General features: G+C 49.4%; 1 long non-coding RNA gene across 1 annotated transcript; it reads right to left on the bottom strand.

Annotated features, from left to right (window-relative positions):
* Window positions 1-7479: 7479 nt before the first annotated feature.
* LOC125148976 (uncharacterized) lies at window positions 7480-17759 on the bottom strand. Its single transcript, XR_007145752.1, has 3 exons — window positions 17729-17759; window positions 11088-11092; window positions 7480-7594 (listed from the first exon to the last, which is right to left on the bottom strand). It is a non-coding gene; the product is annotated as an uncharacterized LOC125148976 (long non-coding RNA).
* Window positions 17760-18376: the final 617 nt, after the last annotated feature.

Genomic DNA, 18376 nt, shown 5'->3' with positions numbered 1-18376 from the left:
CATTGGGGTACATGTGCTCCTATGACTTAGAACTTCTATATCCTTTGGGTAAATTCCTAGCAGTTCTATCGCTGGGTCATAGGGCAGTTCTATTTTTAATTTTTTGTTTTCGAGAGCAGCTGCAACAGTTTGTATTCCCACCAACAGTTCAAGAGGCTTCCCGTTTCTCCACATCCTCGCCAGCATCTATAGTTTCCTGATTTGTTAATTTTAGCCACTCTCACTGGTGTGAGGTGGTATCTCAGTGTGGCTTTGATTTGTATAACCCTGATGATGACTGATGTTGAGCATCATTTCATGTCTGTTGGCTATCTGGATGTCTTCTTTGGAACAGTGTCTAATCATGTCTTCTGCCCATTTTTTTCACTAGATTATTTGTTTTTGGGATGTGGAGGTTGACAAGTTCTTTATAGATTTTGGATACTAGCCCTTTATCTGATATGTCATTTGCAAATACCTTTTCCCATTCTATTGGTTGCCTTCTAGTTTTATTGATTGTTTCTTTTGCAGTGCAGAAGCTTTTTATCTTGATGAGGTCCCAATAGTTCATTTTTTGCTTTTAATTCCGTTTCCTTTGGAGATGTGTTAAGCAAGAAATTGCTGCGGCTGAGGTAAAAGAGGTTGTTGCCTGCTTTCTCCTCTAGGTTTTGATGGTTTCCTGTGTCACATTTAGGATATTGTTGTGTTTCATTGCATCACTTAGTTCTCTAATTCTCCCCTCATACTCCTGGATTTTTTATCTCTCTTTTTCTCAGCTTCCTCTTTTTCCATAATTTTATCATCTAGCTCACCTATTCTCTCCTCTGTCTCTTCAATCCGGGCTGTGGTCGCCTGCATTTTATTTTGCACCTCATTTTTTAGCATTTTTTAGCTCCTCATGACTGTTTCTTAGTCCCAAGGTATCTGTAGCAATAGATTCTCTGCTGTCCTCTTTGCTTTTCTCAAGCCCTGCGATTAATTTTATGACTATTATTTTAAATTCATGTTCCGTGATATTGCTTAAATTGTTTTTGATCAATTCGTTAGCTGCCGCTACTTCCTGGAGTTTCTTTTGAGGAGAATTCTTCCATTTTGTCATTTTGGATAGTCTGTGGGGTGGCACAGAACTGCAGGGCACTTCCCCTGTACTGTCTGGAGTAACTTGTGTTGGTGGGCGGAGCTGCAGTCACACCCGATGTCTGTTCCTAGTCAATCGCTGGCATCACAGTCAGACTGGTGTGTACCTTATCTTCCCCTCTGCCTGGGGCAGGACTCATTGTGGAGTGGTGTGGCCCCCGTCTGGGCTACTTGCACACTGCCAGGATTGCGGTGCTGCTTGTATGGGATCTGGTGTATTAGCCAGGGTGGATCCGCAAGGTGCACCAGGGAGGGAGGGGTAGGCTCAGCTCAGTTTGCTGTCAGTGGTCACCTGCGGGAAGGGCTCTGCAGCACCAGGAGGGAAGCAGACAGAACCTTCCAAGGGATGGATCTACAGAAGCACAGTGTTGGGTGTTTGTGCGGTGCAAGCAAGTTCGTGATGCAACTGGTTCCCTTTGGGAGTTCGGCTCCAGGATGGGAGAGGGAGATGGTGCTGGAGAGCACCCTTGTTCCCCGTGGAGCTGAGCTCTGTCTTCTGGGGCTCAACACCTCTCCCACCCGGTGTCCTTTTGCCCTCCCGCTCTCCGAGCAGGGCTGTTGACTTTTAACATTCCAGATGTCAAGTCCCGCTGGTTTTCCGAACTCATGGAATCCGGCCCCTCCGCTTTTGCAAGCCATACTTGGGGGCTCTGCCTTGCCTGGCACGCTGCCCGCCCTCTGCCCCAGATCCCTCCCACCAGTCCGTGTAGTGGGCACCACCTCTCAGCCCTTCCTACCCTCTTCCATGGGCCACTTGTGTACGCTTGACTCTGGAGAGTCCATTCTGCTAGTCTTCTGCTGGTTTTATGGGTTATTGAGCAGATGTGGGTGCAATCTAAGTGATCAGCAGGACTCAGTGAGCCCAGCATCTTCCTACGCAGTCAGCTTCTCTGAAGAGCCTGCCTGTGTATATAAAATTCTAAAGATTGTACCAAAAAAATGTCAGAAGCAAGAAATAAATTCAGTAAAGTCACAGGATACAAAATCAATGTACAGAACTCTGTTGCATTTCTATACACTGATAACGAAGCTGCAGAAAGAGAAATTAAGAAATCAATCCACCTGTCTCTGGTTCTCACTGTGGCTTATCCTCTGGGTGCTCACAGGCCCTTGGGGAGCCCCAGGTCAGGCCCCACAGCTTTCGCTCCATCCCCTCCTGGGGTGAGATTTCCAGACAAGGGTCAGGTTCAGGGTTCAGGCTGGGGCTGGCCAGCCAGGGGGAGGGGACTGGTTTGCATGAAGGGTCTCTCCCTCCCCTTGGGCTGCTGGAGGCAATAAGAGAGACTCTGGGAGCCCATCTGAGGGACATTGAGGACACACTGCTGAACAGGGGTCTCCACCATGGCCTGGGCTCGTCTCCTGCTCACACTGCTGGCTCACTGCACAGGTGGCTGGAGGCTGGGATCAGGGCTGGAGATGACAGGACTGTGGAACCATGTATGGGCGGTGTCCATTGACCCCTCTCTCTCACCCCGTGTCTCTCTTCTGACTTGCAGGGTCCTGGGCCCAGTCGGTGGTGACTCAGCCATCTGCAGTATCCTAGCCTGTGAATAAGACTGTTACCATCTCCTGCACCAGAAGCAGCAGCAATGTTGGGGCTGGAGGTGTGTCCTGGTACCAGCAGCTCCCAGGCAGTGTCCCCAACATTGTCATCTATGGTAGCAGTGCTCCGCCTGCGGGGGTCCCGTCCAGACTCCCAGGCTCCAGGTCAGGGAACGTGACCTCCCTGAGCATCTTTAGCCTCCAGGCTGAGGATGAGGCTGATTATTACTGCTCAGTGTGGGATCACAGTCTCAAAGCTCACACACTGCTCCAGGCCTGTGGGGAAGGGAGACCCAAACCTACTGTCCCCTCAGCAATGGGACTTCCTGTGCAGCTCACACCCCTTGGCCCACGCAGCTGCTTCTTTTTCGTGTCTTCTAATAGTGGAGTCTTAGGCAAGGCTAGGGAATTTCGTCTAGAAATAGTGTCCTTGTTCTCTCCAATTGTGCCCGTTAACCCAGCCCTACTCAGCAAAACATTGTCTCATTTTCTTCCGTTGGGCAAGATTTACTGCACACCTGGGGTCAGGCTGTCCTGAGAATTGAGTCCCCGTTGGGTCAGACCCCGGCAGGTTTCATGTGTTCCTGATCAGGATAGACGACTGTACAGAGATCCGTCCCTGCACAGCCTGTGGTGAATACCAAGTATGTGCCAGGCATGACCCTTGGGCTTAGATACAGCATGAGTGCGCTAGGGACAATCTACGTCCTCATGCTGCTGAAAATGTCCTGGGAGAGAAAGAGGACAAAGAAGTATGAATAGCAACACATAAGATGTTTCTGGAGAGTGAACAAGGGTGAGGCAGTGAGGTGGACCTGGAACATTGGAGGGGTTGACAGGAAACCCCTGAATCTGACGTGCTGAGATGATGTCTCAGTGCTACATAGATGATCAAGGAGCCAGAGGGGAGCGTGAAGAGAGGACCTGGCAGAGGCTGTTGACTGTGTCCCCATCAGACCCCTCCTCCTCAGGTCAGGGGTCCAGGCTTGGGTCCTGCTGGAAGAGCTGTGCTGAGAGGTGGGTCCCAGGGAGCCACCTCTGTCTTTCTGACAAGGCAGAGCTGCCTTTTTCCAATCCCTTCCCCTGTGGTCCTTGTTGATGGACTCCCCAACTCCCACAAGCAGTAGACAGAAGAGGAATCCAGGGGAGGGCCCGGGGGTCTCACCCTGCTCAGTAAAGTGGGGTCAGAGGGAGAAGGAGCGCCCCAGCCTTCCCAAGCAGTGGGATGTGGCCAGTCCAGGCTTCTGTCTGCCCCCTATGCCAGCCGCAGGACACATCATTCCTCAGGGGCCAGGTCTCTGGTCACCCTGTCCTCCACTCATGTAAACCCATGAGGGAGGGTCAGGATCTGGGGAGGCTGCTGTAAGGAATGGAAGGGTGGGTGGGGGTCAGAAGGTTGCAGCCTAGTAATGGGCCCAGAGGTGAGGGATCTCCCCCAGTAGTGAGGAGGGGGCCTTGGAACTGGCGGGAGTCAAGAGGGCCTTCCCTTCCCCCAGGCGCGATACTCCCATTGCCTTTCACGTGCTTTGTCACCTGTAACGGGGCCAGAAAGGGGTGCTGTGGGCACGTGTATGAAGCACACGGGTGAGCCCAGAGCTGTGGACCCAGCACCTGGCAGACATCAGGAGCAGCTCAGTAACGAGGGTCCAGACAACCACAGGCCTCTAACTGGGGTGCCAGTTTTGTCACAGAAGACAGGGTGTTTTTGGGGTGTGAAGGTATGTGGGATAGAATGGAATAATCCATGTGGTTTTGGCCAGCAATCAGGGACAGAAGTCAGCGCCACCAGGGGGCCAGCCATCAGTGTGATCGCTAGAGGATACTCACCTGATAGGACCTGGGGCTCATCACCACCCAGGCTGCCTGTGCCCTTAGGTTAGCTCCTCTCTTCTTCCTCTGGCTCATTCCACCTGTGAAATCCCAGGGCACGGGAGCTGGACAGACGTACAGCAAGGGCGTACCTGAGTGCAGCAACTCCACCCACATGGGAATTTCTGGATAGAAGGAGATTTTCAGGAGCCCAGTCTCCGTAACAGAGCTTTAGAGGTCAGAGTCTGCGTGTCCATCATGACCTGGGCCCCTCTCGTCCTCACCTCCTTTCCTCCCCACACAGCTGAGAGCCAGACTCACCCAAGGTGGGTGGGAGATGCGCCAGCTCTGCTCCAAACCCTCACTCTCATTCACAGTGGACTCCTGCCCTGCTCAGACTCCTCTGGGTCCCTTTAGAGTGTCTGTGAGACAGGCAGAGCTGACTCGGCCACTGTCAGTGATCAAGGTCCTAGAATGATGGCCAAGTTCTCTTATACTGGACACAGTAACATTGCTGGAAATGAGGCAGAAGCTTGGCTTCAGCAACACCTGAGCCATGTCCTCAAACTTCATTTCAATGGAAGAACAAACATCTAGCCCTCTGGGATCTCCACAGATTTTCTGGATGCAGGGCAAGCAGCCTGGCTTCCCTGAACATCCCTGGTTCCGGCTGAGGGGGAGGCTGTTTATTTCCGGTCAGCATGGAAAAACAGCCTTGGAGTTGCACAGTGCCTCAGGCCAGTTGGGAAGCGACACCCCAACCCTGAGCTCCCAGGCGTCACCCATCACCTGAAGACCACGTCACTGGCCCCTGAAGAGACAAGAGCTGGGTTTCCACTGACAATCCTGTGGACCACTCAGGATTGGAAGACATAATAATGTGAGGATAAAAGGTCATATCTGCAGAATTAGCAAGTGCATGGGAAGTATCATTACGAATCTATTTGGCCTTTATGAATATATGTACATTCACGTGCTTTCCTGAAGGGGAGACACAGATTTCATGTTTAAGTAAATCGGTACTTATTTTTCCAGGTCTTTCTGTTCCATTTGGAGATGCTGAATTCATGTGTTCAGCTGGTCCATCTCTCTTCCCTCCAGGAGACATGTTCACCAGGGTCACCAGCCCCCACCCTCCCCTGTTTCTTGGGCCTTGGCACATGTTCTGCCCTCTGACCCAGGGCTATCTCCCTTCTGCAGGGACATCAGTTGGGTCACCTTACAAGATCCCACCTTACATACCACAGCTGTGCTCAGACCTCTGTGTCCTGATTCCCGTGCACACCGCTCATGCACCTGGGCAGTATCCCTGTCTGTATGTCCTTGGAGCACCCCGTGTGTCCTTCCAGGTACCACATGCAGTGTCTGACAACAGGAGACATAGTTGCAGCTCCACGGATACAGTTGACAGAGGTGGCCCTTTTGCGATAAATCATAGTCTTCACTGAGGTGCTCTGCCCTGAACACCTGCTCTCCTGGGCTGAGGCTGATGGTCAGGAATCCCCAGGAGAGTCTCTATCCCTGTGGACAGCTCATCCCCCAACCATCTACAGCTCCACTCAGAGCTTGGTCAGGACACTGATTTTGTGACATAGCCTCAGTGCTGCTCTCACGGAGCTCGAGCCTCATGGGGACAACAGACACAAACCCCCTGTGCTGTCAGCGGTGGGCTGTCACTCCCTCAGTCACTGCAGTGGTACCTCTATCCAGGCTGCATTCTGAAGGAAAGTCTTCTGTCCCAAACCAGAGCCACAGGGGCTGTGATCTCAAGGACAAAGCCTGACTTTTCTCCACCTCTCCATCACTCAGATGAGATAGCTTTGACACAATCTTTGGGGTCCAGGTGGCCTGGGGTACTAGAAATTCATTCATCTCGTCACGGGTTGTTGAATGAATAATTGCTCTATACACAACATGCTGGACACAAATTGCGGGGACTGTAGCTGTTCCCACTGCAGAGAGTGGTCAGCCCCAAATCCTTTTGCCTTAGAAGCTCTGTCTTTTGGTAATTTTATGAGTATTATTGTTCTGAGTGCCTAAGTAGAGACCCCTCAAAGGGTTTCATTGGGCATCATGTTGACCTTTCCTACCTGGAAGACTAGACCCACAATATAAATAAGTGATTTTAGAAAAAGGATATAAACCCCTCTTATACTGAGAACAGAACAAATTCCTGCACAGCAAGACCTTTCTCTTTCCCAGGAGGGTCAATCTCAAGTTATGGAAACACAGGCATCAGGGAAGCCAGTGGTGGGAAAGGAGAGGTTCACCCAGAGACCAGCAGGGGGCACTGTGACACTGTGTCTGGGGCTCTCTGCAGGACAGGGGCATCCAGCTGGGCAGTCCTCCACTGACAGAAAGCAAGGACTGGGCCCCTTGCGTCTAGTGGGCCAGGGCAGGTGTGTCTGGTCAGGACCTGGAGGAGTCCCTGGACCTGGGGCTGTGTGTGGTCCCCACAGCTGCTGCTTCCAGGCCCACCCAGGGGAACCCAGTGCATCAGGAAGTCTCCGTGTCCAAGGGCCACAGACCCTGTGTGTGCACATGGAGAAGAGGCAGGTGTGGGTCTCATTTGCATGAGCAGCCCCTCCTCTGTGACCCTGTGGTCGGGGATAAGACAGGCCAGGGCCATCCAGCCCCAGCTCTGTGGCCTAAGAAGGGCGTCTCTGTGTGTCACCATGACCTGGATCCCCATCCTCCTCGTGCTCCTCTGTCACTGCACAGGTAGGGACAGGATCCAGGGCACCAGGGTGGGCCCGCAGCCAGAGTCAAATCCCTGTGGCTCAGCTCCCCAATCTCATGTACCCTGTCCCTTGTCTTCCGTCTGCTGTGTCTGTGGTTGCAGGTTCCCTGTCCCAGCATGTCGTGACTCAGCCAGCCTCCCTCTCTGCATCTCTGGGAGCCACAGCCAGACTCACCTGCACCCTGAGCAGGGACATCAATGTTGGAAGCTATAACATATACTGGTACCAACAGAAGCCAGGGAGCCCTCCCCGGTATCTCCTGTACTACTACTCAGACTCAGATAAGCACCAGGGCCCTGGGGTCCCCAGCCGCTTCTCCGGGTCCTAAGATGCCTCGGCCAATGCAGGGCTTCTGCTCATCTCTGGGCTGCAGCCTGAGGACGAGGCTGACTATTACTGTGCAATTTGGCACAGTAGTGCTGGTCACAGTGACACGCACTCATGGGGAAGTGGGACAAATACCTCAGCCTGCTCAGACCCCTGCACTCTGACTCTCTTCCAGTTGAAAATAACTTGAATGCACACTGACTGTCTTTGGAAGTAGCTTCTAGGTCACAATACGCTTCCTCCTCCCACTGTCCTATTCAAGTTCTTTGTGTTGTCAGGAAAACAAACAAGCCAACAAACAAACAGGCATCAAAGAAACCCACGACAATGCCAACATTTTGTCTGGTGGTTAAAGTGTAAAACTCAGAGAGTGTTGAGCTGGCCCTTTTTCTCTTTACAAAGGCACATCCACTGTCTTAGTTTTCTGGTCAGAGTCTGGACCATCGCAGCAGGTGGACAGTCCTCCAGAATGTGGACTCTGTTCCTCCAGGGATTGGGGCAGAGGCTCCCTTCCCTGCAAGCTCCTGTGCTCAGAGCTGGCTGAACAGCTGTGTGTTCCAGGTAGGATGTACTAAATACGATTGGTGCCCAAGGAAGACTCAGAAGAGAAGAAATAGCGGGCACAGAGCTGGCTGGGCAACCAGGCTAGCTACTTGGCCCTTAAATTGTGACGTCAGGGGAGGGGGGTTAGCCAGGGGAGAAACTTAGGTGTCAGCAAAACTCTCCGTAGTGCTTGTGAAGGTAACATGCAGCGCTCCTTCATTGCTACAAAATGCTGGGTCTGCTCTTGGGAAGGTGGGAAGTAGATCCCACAGATGTGAATTTACCAAAGCAGACACCATCAGGGACTTTGGGTACCTCTGTGGCTGGTTTCCTGAACTCCAAGGCCCTGACTCTGTCCTCCTCTCTTCTCCTGTGACATCAGGGCTCATCTGTGATCCAAGCAGCAGGGAGGTTGTGGGGCGACAGGGCAGGAGGTCCCCTATCTGTGCACAAAGAAGTCCAGTCCTATGTCTTTCCAGAACGAAGTTCTTCCATTTGTGACAACATGGACGAACCTGCCAGATATTACCCTAGGAGAAATAAGCCCTACAGAGAAAAAAAATGCTATATGATCTCATTTATATGTGGAATCTACAGGAAAAATAATTTTAAAAATTACTGTCAAGTTTTACTGATGACGATGAGTTACAATAGGGTACCACATACCAGGACAAGAAGGATATTTGTATTAGTACAGCTTCTTACATATAATTTGATTTTGAACTGATAATTTATAGTGATGAAAATAAACATAACAAGATTTAATATTTTAATCACTCTTTATTGTGGAATTCAGAGATACTGAGTATACTCACCATGTTTTGTAACCACCACAACTGTCCATTTCCAGAGCTTTTTCATCATCGCGAGCACCCAACAGGGGAATGGGTAATCAGGAATGGCAGAGGAGCCAGGCCCCAGGAACCCATGCCAATGCAGGAAGCAGCAGAGGGCAGAGGGCAGCTCCCATGGGGGCTGTTGGCAGATGTGGCCTGACGCGGCTGAGAGAGTCTTTAGGCTGGGCTTCTTACCCCGGATTGACCATGTCGATGCATGCTGACCACCATGGCATGCGTACCAATGTGTCCCATTGCCAGGTGTCCAAGAATACCAGCTTTCTCTCCCAGAGTGTGTCAGGAACACCAGTGAGAACCTTAGGATCTCGATTGGGTCACCTGCTGTATGATTCATCCATATGCCTATCTGAATCCCCTCCAAACTCCATGTCACTTCTCCTCTAGGAACTTTGCAAAGGCCCTGTTTTCAGTGTACTTACTCCTTGGTGGTCAAGAGGAACTTGGATTACCTTCTGGTCTTTTTATTCTGTGGTATCTATCTATGTGTGGCTTTCTAGGCCAGTTTCATACTGTTTGTATTCCTAGAACCTTGTGTTAAATTTAAGCAGGAAGTATGGTGCCTCCAGATTTATTCTCCTTTCTCAAGATAGCTTGGGCACTTTTAGGTCTTTTTCTGCCTCTATATAAAAGTCAGGACTTTTTTTTCTATTTCTGTGAAAAATATCATAGGAATTTTCATAGGAATTGCCGTGAATCTATAGATTGTTTTGGGTAGTATGGTCATTTTAAGGTTACTTTTGTTGTGGAAAACACTGGATATAGGAATTCTGGATGAAATACATTATACACACAGCTTCCCTTATCAGCAATAGTCACAGATAAGGTTCAGAGTATTCTGTGACTTCTCATGTGCTTCAGCATTTTGTAGTGACGGATGTGAACTGATAACTTTTCTCTTAAGTTTTAGGTCTTCTTCTTCATCTTGAAATCTGATGCATATAATTACACCTTAACCACTGCCTCAAGAATGATTTTGGCTAATAGAATTGGATTTAATATGAATCTTTTTTTGACATTTATTTATTTTTGAGGGGGTGCAGAGAGAGAGGGAAACAGAGGAACAGAAGCAGGCTTGGCATTGATAGCAGAAAGTCCGATGCAGGGCTTGAACCCAGGAACTGTGAGATCACGACCTGAGCTGAAATCGAAAGTCAGATAGTTAATGTACTGAGATACCCAGGTGCCCGAATTTACTATAAATCTTTATGTCTGATGTGAGTTAAGTCTCTGAACACAGTTGATGACAAAGAAAGCAATGGCCGTATACGTATCACGAAACAATCTACTAACCATTCAGAAACGAGCATTGGATCACATTCTTATTCCACAGTGGGATGAAGTCCAATTTTGTGGCTTTTCTTTCACCTATTACTCCAGAAATTGTATGTTTTTCCATTTCCCCGGCCACCCTTCTAGTTCTTTCTGCTGCATAGCGACTACACAAGGCAAGGGTATTTTACAATGCCTCGGGATGGTTACACAATGTTTTCAGACAGTGCCATTTTCGTTCAGATTCTTATTTTCCCTGATGTTTGGAGAAATCTCATAATTTAATGGTGATATGATTACCTTCCCCTCAAAACCAGCAGTTACACTGTTGCTACTTCAGATAATAGATGGCTTCCAAGAGCAAATGAGGGTGACTTCCACAGCCTGGGGTGCCTCTGGTGTAGACTCCCCCACCTCTGGTCTTCTGCCCCGTGGCTATCAGGAGACAGGGACTAGGACTGAGTCAGAAGAGACCCTGTTTGTTCATACCCAGTGCGGGCTTTGAAATTCCCAGTGGACTCACTCCTGGAGGACTGACCACTAAGTTTCTCCAAAGAGACAAGAGTCCATTTCATTGGGGAGGGCAGAAAATATTCCCAGGGATGGGGTACATGTGGAATGAACTAGAAGCATGGCCAGGATGTGAGAAGCAGATGCATGCCCTCAGTCTGCCTTTCCAGGCAAGAAACTTGGGACTGAGGCCACCAGGGACATGGAGGAGATGACTCGGGGCAAGATGTCACCTTGTCACTCAGTGTCCCAGGCTCCCTGCAGTCATTGATTCTGGGTAGTCCCAATATATGCCTCTTTCAAGGTCTCCCCCAGGGGACATCAGGGTGACCAAGGGGCAGTAAAAGAGAGGAAGTTAATTTGCATGAAGCACCTCTCCTCCTCATAGGTCTGCAGGCATGAAAAGGCCCAGAGGAGACCCCAATCCAACCCAAGAACATGAGGAGGAAAGACCTGTGAGGATCCCCACCATGGCCTGGATGGTGCTTCTTCTCAGGTTCCTTGCTTATGGCTCAGGTCAGGGGAAGAGACTGCTTTCTTGGAGGGCACATAAAATCAAGGTTTCAGGGTGACCCTTGCTTCTCATAATAACACATGTGCCTCCTTTTGGTTTTAGGAACCAATTCTCATACTGTGGTTATCCAAGAGCTATCACAGTCAGTGTCTGCAGGAGTCATGGTGACACTCACCTGTGACTAGCTCTGGGTCAGTATCTATCAGTAACTTCCCTGGCTGGTACCAAAAGACTCCAGGCAGGGGTGCCCACACCCTTATCTACCATAAACAGTCACCTGTCTCAGGTCCTTGATCACATCTCCAGGTCCATCTCCAGGAACAAAGCCGTCCTCACCATCACAGGGGCCAGCTTGAGGATGTGGCAGATTAGCACTGTATGCTGTCTCCGGGTAGTGGCATTCCACAGTGATCTCAATCTATGGAGATGTGCAACCAGGGCTCAGAATGTCTCAGCCCTGAGCAGCAGGGAAGCAAGCGAGGGGGAGGATGGTCGACACCACCATGGGAAGGGAGGCTCCCTAGCCTGATTGTGCTGTGCAGTGGTTCATCCCGATGTGCCCATCCCATCTCTCCCAGTGTGTGTCCATCTCACCAGTGTGACCCCAAGACTGGGCTTCCTTTCTACATCTGCACATATAATGAAGGGGAGGGGGTTCAGCACCTAAATATATCAACAAATGGTCAGAGCCAGCAACCTCAGCAACCTGCTCCCTGTGAGATGCTTATTCATATGACATTAAGAGCCATGTTGTCATTCACTAATCTGCTGATGGGGACAACTGAATAAGTTATGCAGGCCAAGCCGTCAGTCAGGCAAATACTGTAACACCCACATCCTTCCTATGGGGGACAGAAGGCGTCTCTAAAGCCCTGGTTGTCTGTGATGTTTCCACGCCTCTCAACATGTCACACCGTGGTCTCAGTTTGACACGGGGACAACAGACCCATCACCTGCCCTCCATCTGCTCTCCCACCTGACTTCCCCTGTGTCAGTCAGAGCATTCCTGTCTCTGTGGGCATCACCCTCTAGCCACGTAACTCTCTGGACCATCACTCCCTCTCCCACAGCCTGCGGTCCATTCAGTTACCTCCCTGTGTCCCACTAGGGGACACAACCCATTTCACCCTTCCTGTTTTCTCTGCTGTCATCTTCCTCCAACCATCCCCCGGGGTTGCCTTCTACTTCTCCTCGCCCCAAAATCTGTCTTAGAACTTCCTGCAGTACTAAATCTCTAATGAGCAGCACTGACCAGGAGAAGCCCAGCTGGAATGAAAAGACTCCCAGCACAGGGATGGGAGGTTGCAGGATGGCCCCACAGTGGTCCTACTGGACTCCCAGGCCCTGCTCTGTCCCCATACCCTCAGCAGCCTCATCAGAGTTTGTGGAGTCCTTTCTGCCATGCTCCAGAAAGGCACAGATTTCCATAATCTGTGTCCTTCTCTGTGAAGGTTTGTGACCGCTCACCAAGTTCCTGTTCACTCATCACCCAGAGTCAGCCTGCCCCCTAGGAGCCCCCTGTGGGGGCAGATCCCCTGCTCTCTGTTCCCTGCATCTTGTCATCAGTTCCACCGGGATTCCTAGACTGTCCTGGGTCAAGATTGCTCCTGTTCTTCCCACAATAGCCCTGCCCAAGGAAAAACCCGGTTCAGGGAGAGAACACCAGGACCTCCATCCTTCTCTGAAGGGTCTGTCTCACATGGTGGAAGCACAAACATCAGGGACGCAGGTCAAGGAGAGCATTAGCAGCAGTGGGAAAGAACGAGAAAGTGGAAAGAATGAGACGTTTGCCCGGAGAGCAGCAGGGGTTGCTGTGAGATCATGTCTAAGGGTTTCTGCAGGACAGGGGATCCAGCTGGCAGTCCTGCACTGACAGGAGGCCCCAGGTCTGGGCCCCCGTGTTTCCTGTGGGGACAGGGCAGGTGTGTCCCATCAGGGCCTGGTGGAATCCCCTGGACTTTGACCTGTGTGTGGTCCCCTCAGCTGCTGCCTCCAGGCCCACCCAGGGGGAACACAGTGCATCAGGAAGTCTCCGTGTGCAAGGGCCACAGACCCTGTGTGTGCACATGGAGAAGAGGCAGGTGTGGGTCCCATTTGCATGAGCAGCCCCTCCTCTCTGAGGCCTGTGCACAGGGGATAAGAGAGACCCGGGGCAGACAAGCCCTAGCTGTGGGCCGAAGAAGGGGGTGTGTCACCATGACCTGGATCCCCATCCTCCTCGTGCTCCTCTGTCACTGCACAGGTAGGGACAGGATCCAGGGCACCAGGGTGGGCCCGCAGCCAGAGTCAAATCCCTGTGGCTCAACTCCCCAATCTCATGTACCCTGTCCCTTGTCTTCCGTCTGCTGTGTCTGTGGTTGCAGGTTCCCTGTCCCAGCATGTCGTGACTCAGCCAGCCTCCCTCTCTGCATCTCTGGGAGCCACAGCCAGACTCACCTGCACCCTGAGCAGGGACATCAATGTTGGAAGCTATAACATATACTGGTACCAACAGAAGCCAGGGAGCCCTCCCCGGTATCTCCTGTACTACTACTCAGACTCAGATAAGCACCAGGGCCCTGGGGTCCCCAGCCGCCTCTCTGGATCCAAAGATGCCTCGGCCAATGCAGGGCTTCTGCTCATCTCTGGGCTGCAGCCTGAGGACGAGGCTGACTATTACTGTGCTATATATCAAGGTAGTGGGAGCAGCTATCGTTACTCACAGTGATTCAGATAAGCAGGAAGTGAGACAAAAACCCCTGCATCTCTTTTATTGAGAAGCTTCAGTGGAGGCTTGTGTATGGGACACCACTGTGGGAACACCTGTCTTTGAGGAGGAAGGAGTGGCACAGTGTTATTGCCTGACACAGCACAGGCATCCTAGGAGTGCACACAGGTGAGGGAATAGAGCCAAGTACACATGCCCCAGGGTCTACAATAGGTAGACCCTTTATGATGATACAAACCCAGTTGGAGGTTTTAGTCACATTCGGTTTGCAGAAATGACTGAGTTTATATCTCCTAGCTGAGGCCAGAAGGTATCTGTGTCCTGCTAAAGGGTCAATCAGGGAACATAAAAAAAAGTCTACGGTTTGATTGAACGACCTTCCTCCCCCTGGGACTGGGCAACATAAGGATGGTTTTCCTGGAAAGAAACCTGGTCATGGCTACGCTGCCTTCTTTCTCTTTTAGGACCTGTGGCTTCAATACGCATATGCCTAATTGTTGCCCCTTCCCCCCTCCAATTTAATCCACTTTTGAACTTTGTGTCCTCCAGAATGCAAGAATTCCATATATGAATGATGGTTCAACAAGGATTCCAGCCCGGGGCACCAGAGGATCTGCCCCTCCTAAATCCCATGGACCAGGCCACCAAGGAATCTCACTCAAATCACCCGTCAGCATGATAGTATAATAACATGCTCTGGTCTATAACTGCACAGAACCCCAGACGGACAGACAAGTTTATGTATGGACAGCACACCCCCACTGTTCAACATGAGCCGCTACTGAAGATGAGACCTCTGCCTAAATGGCAAGGATTTGTCATTGTTGATCTAGCAAGCGGGAACATAGAGGCCAGTTTTAGGCGACAGGCTTGAGCAATGGTCACCTGAGTATGGTAGAAGGTCCCACAGTGACGAGTGGGCTGGATGCAAACAGGCCCGTTAGACAAGTCACCTCAAAATATCTATAAGCCCTAGCTGACTCCTACCCAGACACAGGTACCAAAAAAGGAAAAAAAAAGCCAAATATTTCACACCTCCTTACCTTCCCCTCTTGACCACAGCCCCCACCACTGCCTCCTGGGAGACCATCTCTGCTTTGCTGTCCTGCCTGCTGCTCCCTTACAGCGTATTCCCTAAACTTCTATCTCCTTTGCTCTGCTTGGGTGAATTCTTTCACCACCCATGCTGCTGGCCTACACCTGATTGGGTTGCCCAACAATCCAAAGTTTACTCCTAAATTAATCTAAGAAAGCAAAAACCTTTGTTGCACAGGTGGTAAGGAGGCTGTAGTGAAAATGGCGTCCCCAGTCTCACGGGTAATTATGACACAACGGTGCCACAGGCCCACTAAACTGGGACACTGGGCTGGTGCTCCTGGAATAGACCTTCCAGCACAAACAAACTTGAAGGTTGAGGTGACAGATGTTTCCTAGGGTCTGGAAACTCTCATGACTAACTCCCCCAACAGCAGGCCCATCTGGACCAAGAGAGAGACAGAGGCATAGACAGACAGAGGGAGAATGTTCTCCAGTCTGTTTGGTTGGCCAAAAAGTTGCACCCAAACAGGTACATTTTCCAGACTGTGAACACCAAGCAGAATATGCTCACTAGTCATAAAGCCAAGATATTAAGGTCATACAAGATGAAAGAGAAATCCACATCTGTTTATAATAATAATAACAATAATTATTATTATTCATTTATTCTGGCTAGGGCTTGGTTTCTTCAGCCACACCAATCCCTAGGAGGGATGTGGCATGGGGTTGGGAACTGAGGGGTGCTTTACAGTATACCTTCTTTCATGGAAGTTTTCCTCAGATTGACAGATCACCTAGTATCAATCTAATTTATTCTGCGACCAATTTATACTAACACATGTGTCTTCTTGAAGTGCTGAGTGCTCTAAATGCTTTGAAGACCTAAGCTCTGGGGAACTAGATGGCTCAGTTGGTTAAGCATTCCCATGTTGGCTCAGGTGATGATCTCATGGTTCATGGGTTTGACCCCATATTGGGCTCTGTACTGACAGCTGAGAGCCTGGCACCTGCTTCCAATTCTGTGTCTCCATCTCTCTCTCTGCCCTTCCCCCGCTCACACTGTGTCTCGCTCTCTCAAAATAAATAAATAAACACAGACAGTGTAAATAAATAAATAAACACAGTGGGTAATGGACAGAAGCCTGAGACAAAGGAGAGGTGACAGGGTGCGCATCCAAGAGGGTGTGAAATTTTTCTGCTCAGGAGACTAGAGAGCAGGATGCAGCCATTTTCGCCTGTAGCAGACCCACACTTACCCACCCCAGTGAGCGAAGCAGCACCACCAAATGGAGAATGGAGCCATTACACAGAGCCCTATCCATCTGCAACCTCTGGGCACATCCCCCAGAACAAGGCAAACCCCTTCCATGGGCTGAATCTGGGGACCATGTTGTGCTACAAAGTTTCAGTTCTAGGAGACACTGGATCTAGCTTCTTTCAATTTCATTTTGTTTGCTTGTTCGTTTGTTCTTTTGTTTGCTCCAGTTTTTGTTGTTGTTTTTATTTCTTTTCTTTCTTGGATAAAAAAAGAGCAAAACTTTTTACTCTATTTTATTTTCTTCATTTTGTATACTTTTATTTTTTAAAAAATATTGTAAATTTGTAAACTGTTTTTCTTTTCTCTTTTTTCTCTTTTCCATCAAAGATCTCTCCTCAAGCAGACCAAGACACATCTAGCATCTAGCTTCCTTTCTTTGCTTATTTTAAAAAATTTGTTTAATTTTAATTTTTAATTTTAATTTATTATTATTTTTCCCCAAAGTGACAAGATGGAGAAATTCACCCCAAAAGAATGTAAAAGGAGAAATGATGTGCAGGGATATAATCAACACAGATATAAGTAAGATGTCTAAATTAGAATTTAAAACCATGATTATAAGAATTCTAGCTGAGATTGAAAAAAACATAGTAGACCCCTGAGAATCCCTTTTTGCAGAGACAAAAGAACTAAAATCTAGTCAAGCCCAAGTTGTAAATGCTGTAACTGAGATGCAATCTTGAATGGATGCCATGACAGTGAGGATGGATGAAACAGAGCACAATCAGTGTTACAGAAGATAAAATTATGGAAAATAATGATGCCGAAAAAAAAGAGAAAAACAAAGGCAAAAGATGACAACACAGGATTTAGAGAACTCAGGGACTTACAAAGAGGCATACGTTCATATCATGGGTGTCCCAGATGATGAAGAGAGAGAAAAAGGGGAGAACATATATGTGAGCAAATTATAGCTGAAAAGTTCCCTAATCTAGGGAAGGTACAGACATCAAAATCCAAAAGGACAGAGAGCACAAATTAGATTCAACAAATAATGGGCATTACCAAGGCATATCATAGCTAAATTCACAAAATACACAGAAAAACTGAGAGTCATGAAAGCAGCATGGTGGAAAAGGTCCTTAACCTCTAAGGGAAGACAGATCAAGGTCACAGCAGATCTGTCCACGGAAATTTGGAAGGCCAGAAAGGAGTGTCAGGATATACTCAATGGGCTGAATGGGAAAAATATGTAGCCAAGAATCTTTCCTCCAGGAAGGCTGTCATTCAGAATGTAAGGAGAGATAAAGAGTTAACAGGGAAACAGAAGCTAAAGGAATTTGTGACCACTAAACAAATCCTGCAAGAAATTTTAAGGGGGAGACTCAGAATGGAGAAGACTCCAGGGTGCCCAGCCTCTTCGCTGGATCCAAAGATGCCTTGGCCAAGTCAGGGCTTCTGCTCCTCTCTGGGCCGCAGCCTGGGGACGAGGATGACTATTACTGTGCTACAGCTCATGGCAGTGGGAGCGGCTTTCATTGCTCACAGCATCTCAGATAGTGAGCAAGCGAGAGAAAATACCTTTGAACAAAGATCATGATCCCAACATCTTTTCAGTATGAAACTTACCTGGAGACACATGCAGATGGGATTCTACTGCAGAAAGATCTTTCCTTGAACAGGGAAAATAGAAATGCTCATGTTTGAATGTAATGTGAGAAAAAATTGGGCATCCCGGGAAGACACTGACAGTTGACATAACAGAGGCCAACCGCACATCCCCATGGGGTCTGGAGAAGATGTACAAGAATAAATACTGTGTCTGCACCTGAACGTGCTGCCCAGCAAACATTCATCCACACATCAGTGTCACCATGTGGTCCTTAAAGGGCTTTGTGTCACTACTGATGTACCCACAGGTGACATATGGACAATAACCCTAGTCATAGTCAAAGTGCCCTCTGTCTGAACCAGCTACATGTGAATCTGGACCAGATCCTGCAGACTCTCCCTGCCAACACCCCCCAAACCCTCCCTCCTCTTTTCCCATCTGTTCCCATGTCCCTCAGACCCTCAGTCTCTCCCTCTGGCTCTTCAGGTCTGACATCCATCTCCATATTAGGATTTCAGAGGAAACTAGAAGTG

The sequence above is a fragment of the Prionailurus viverrinus genome, chromosome D3, assembly GCF_022837055.1.
Source record: "Prionailurus viverrinus isolate Anna chromosome D3, UM_Priviv_1.0, whole genome shotgun sequence".
Classification (NCBI taxonomy): Eukaryota; Metazoa; Chordata; class Mammalia; order Carnivora; family Felidae; genus Prionailurus; species Prionailurus viverrinus.
This window is presented reverse-complemented; position numbering and strand designations above follow the sequence as displayed.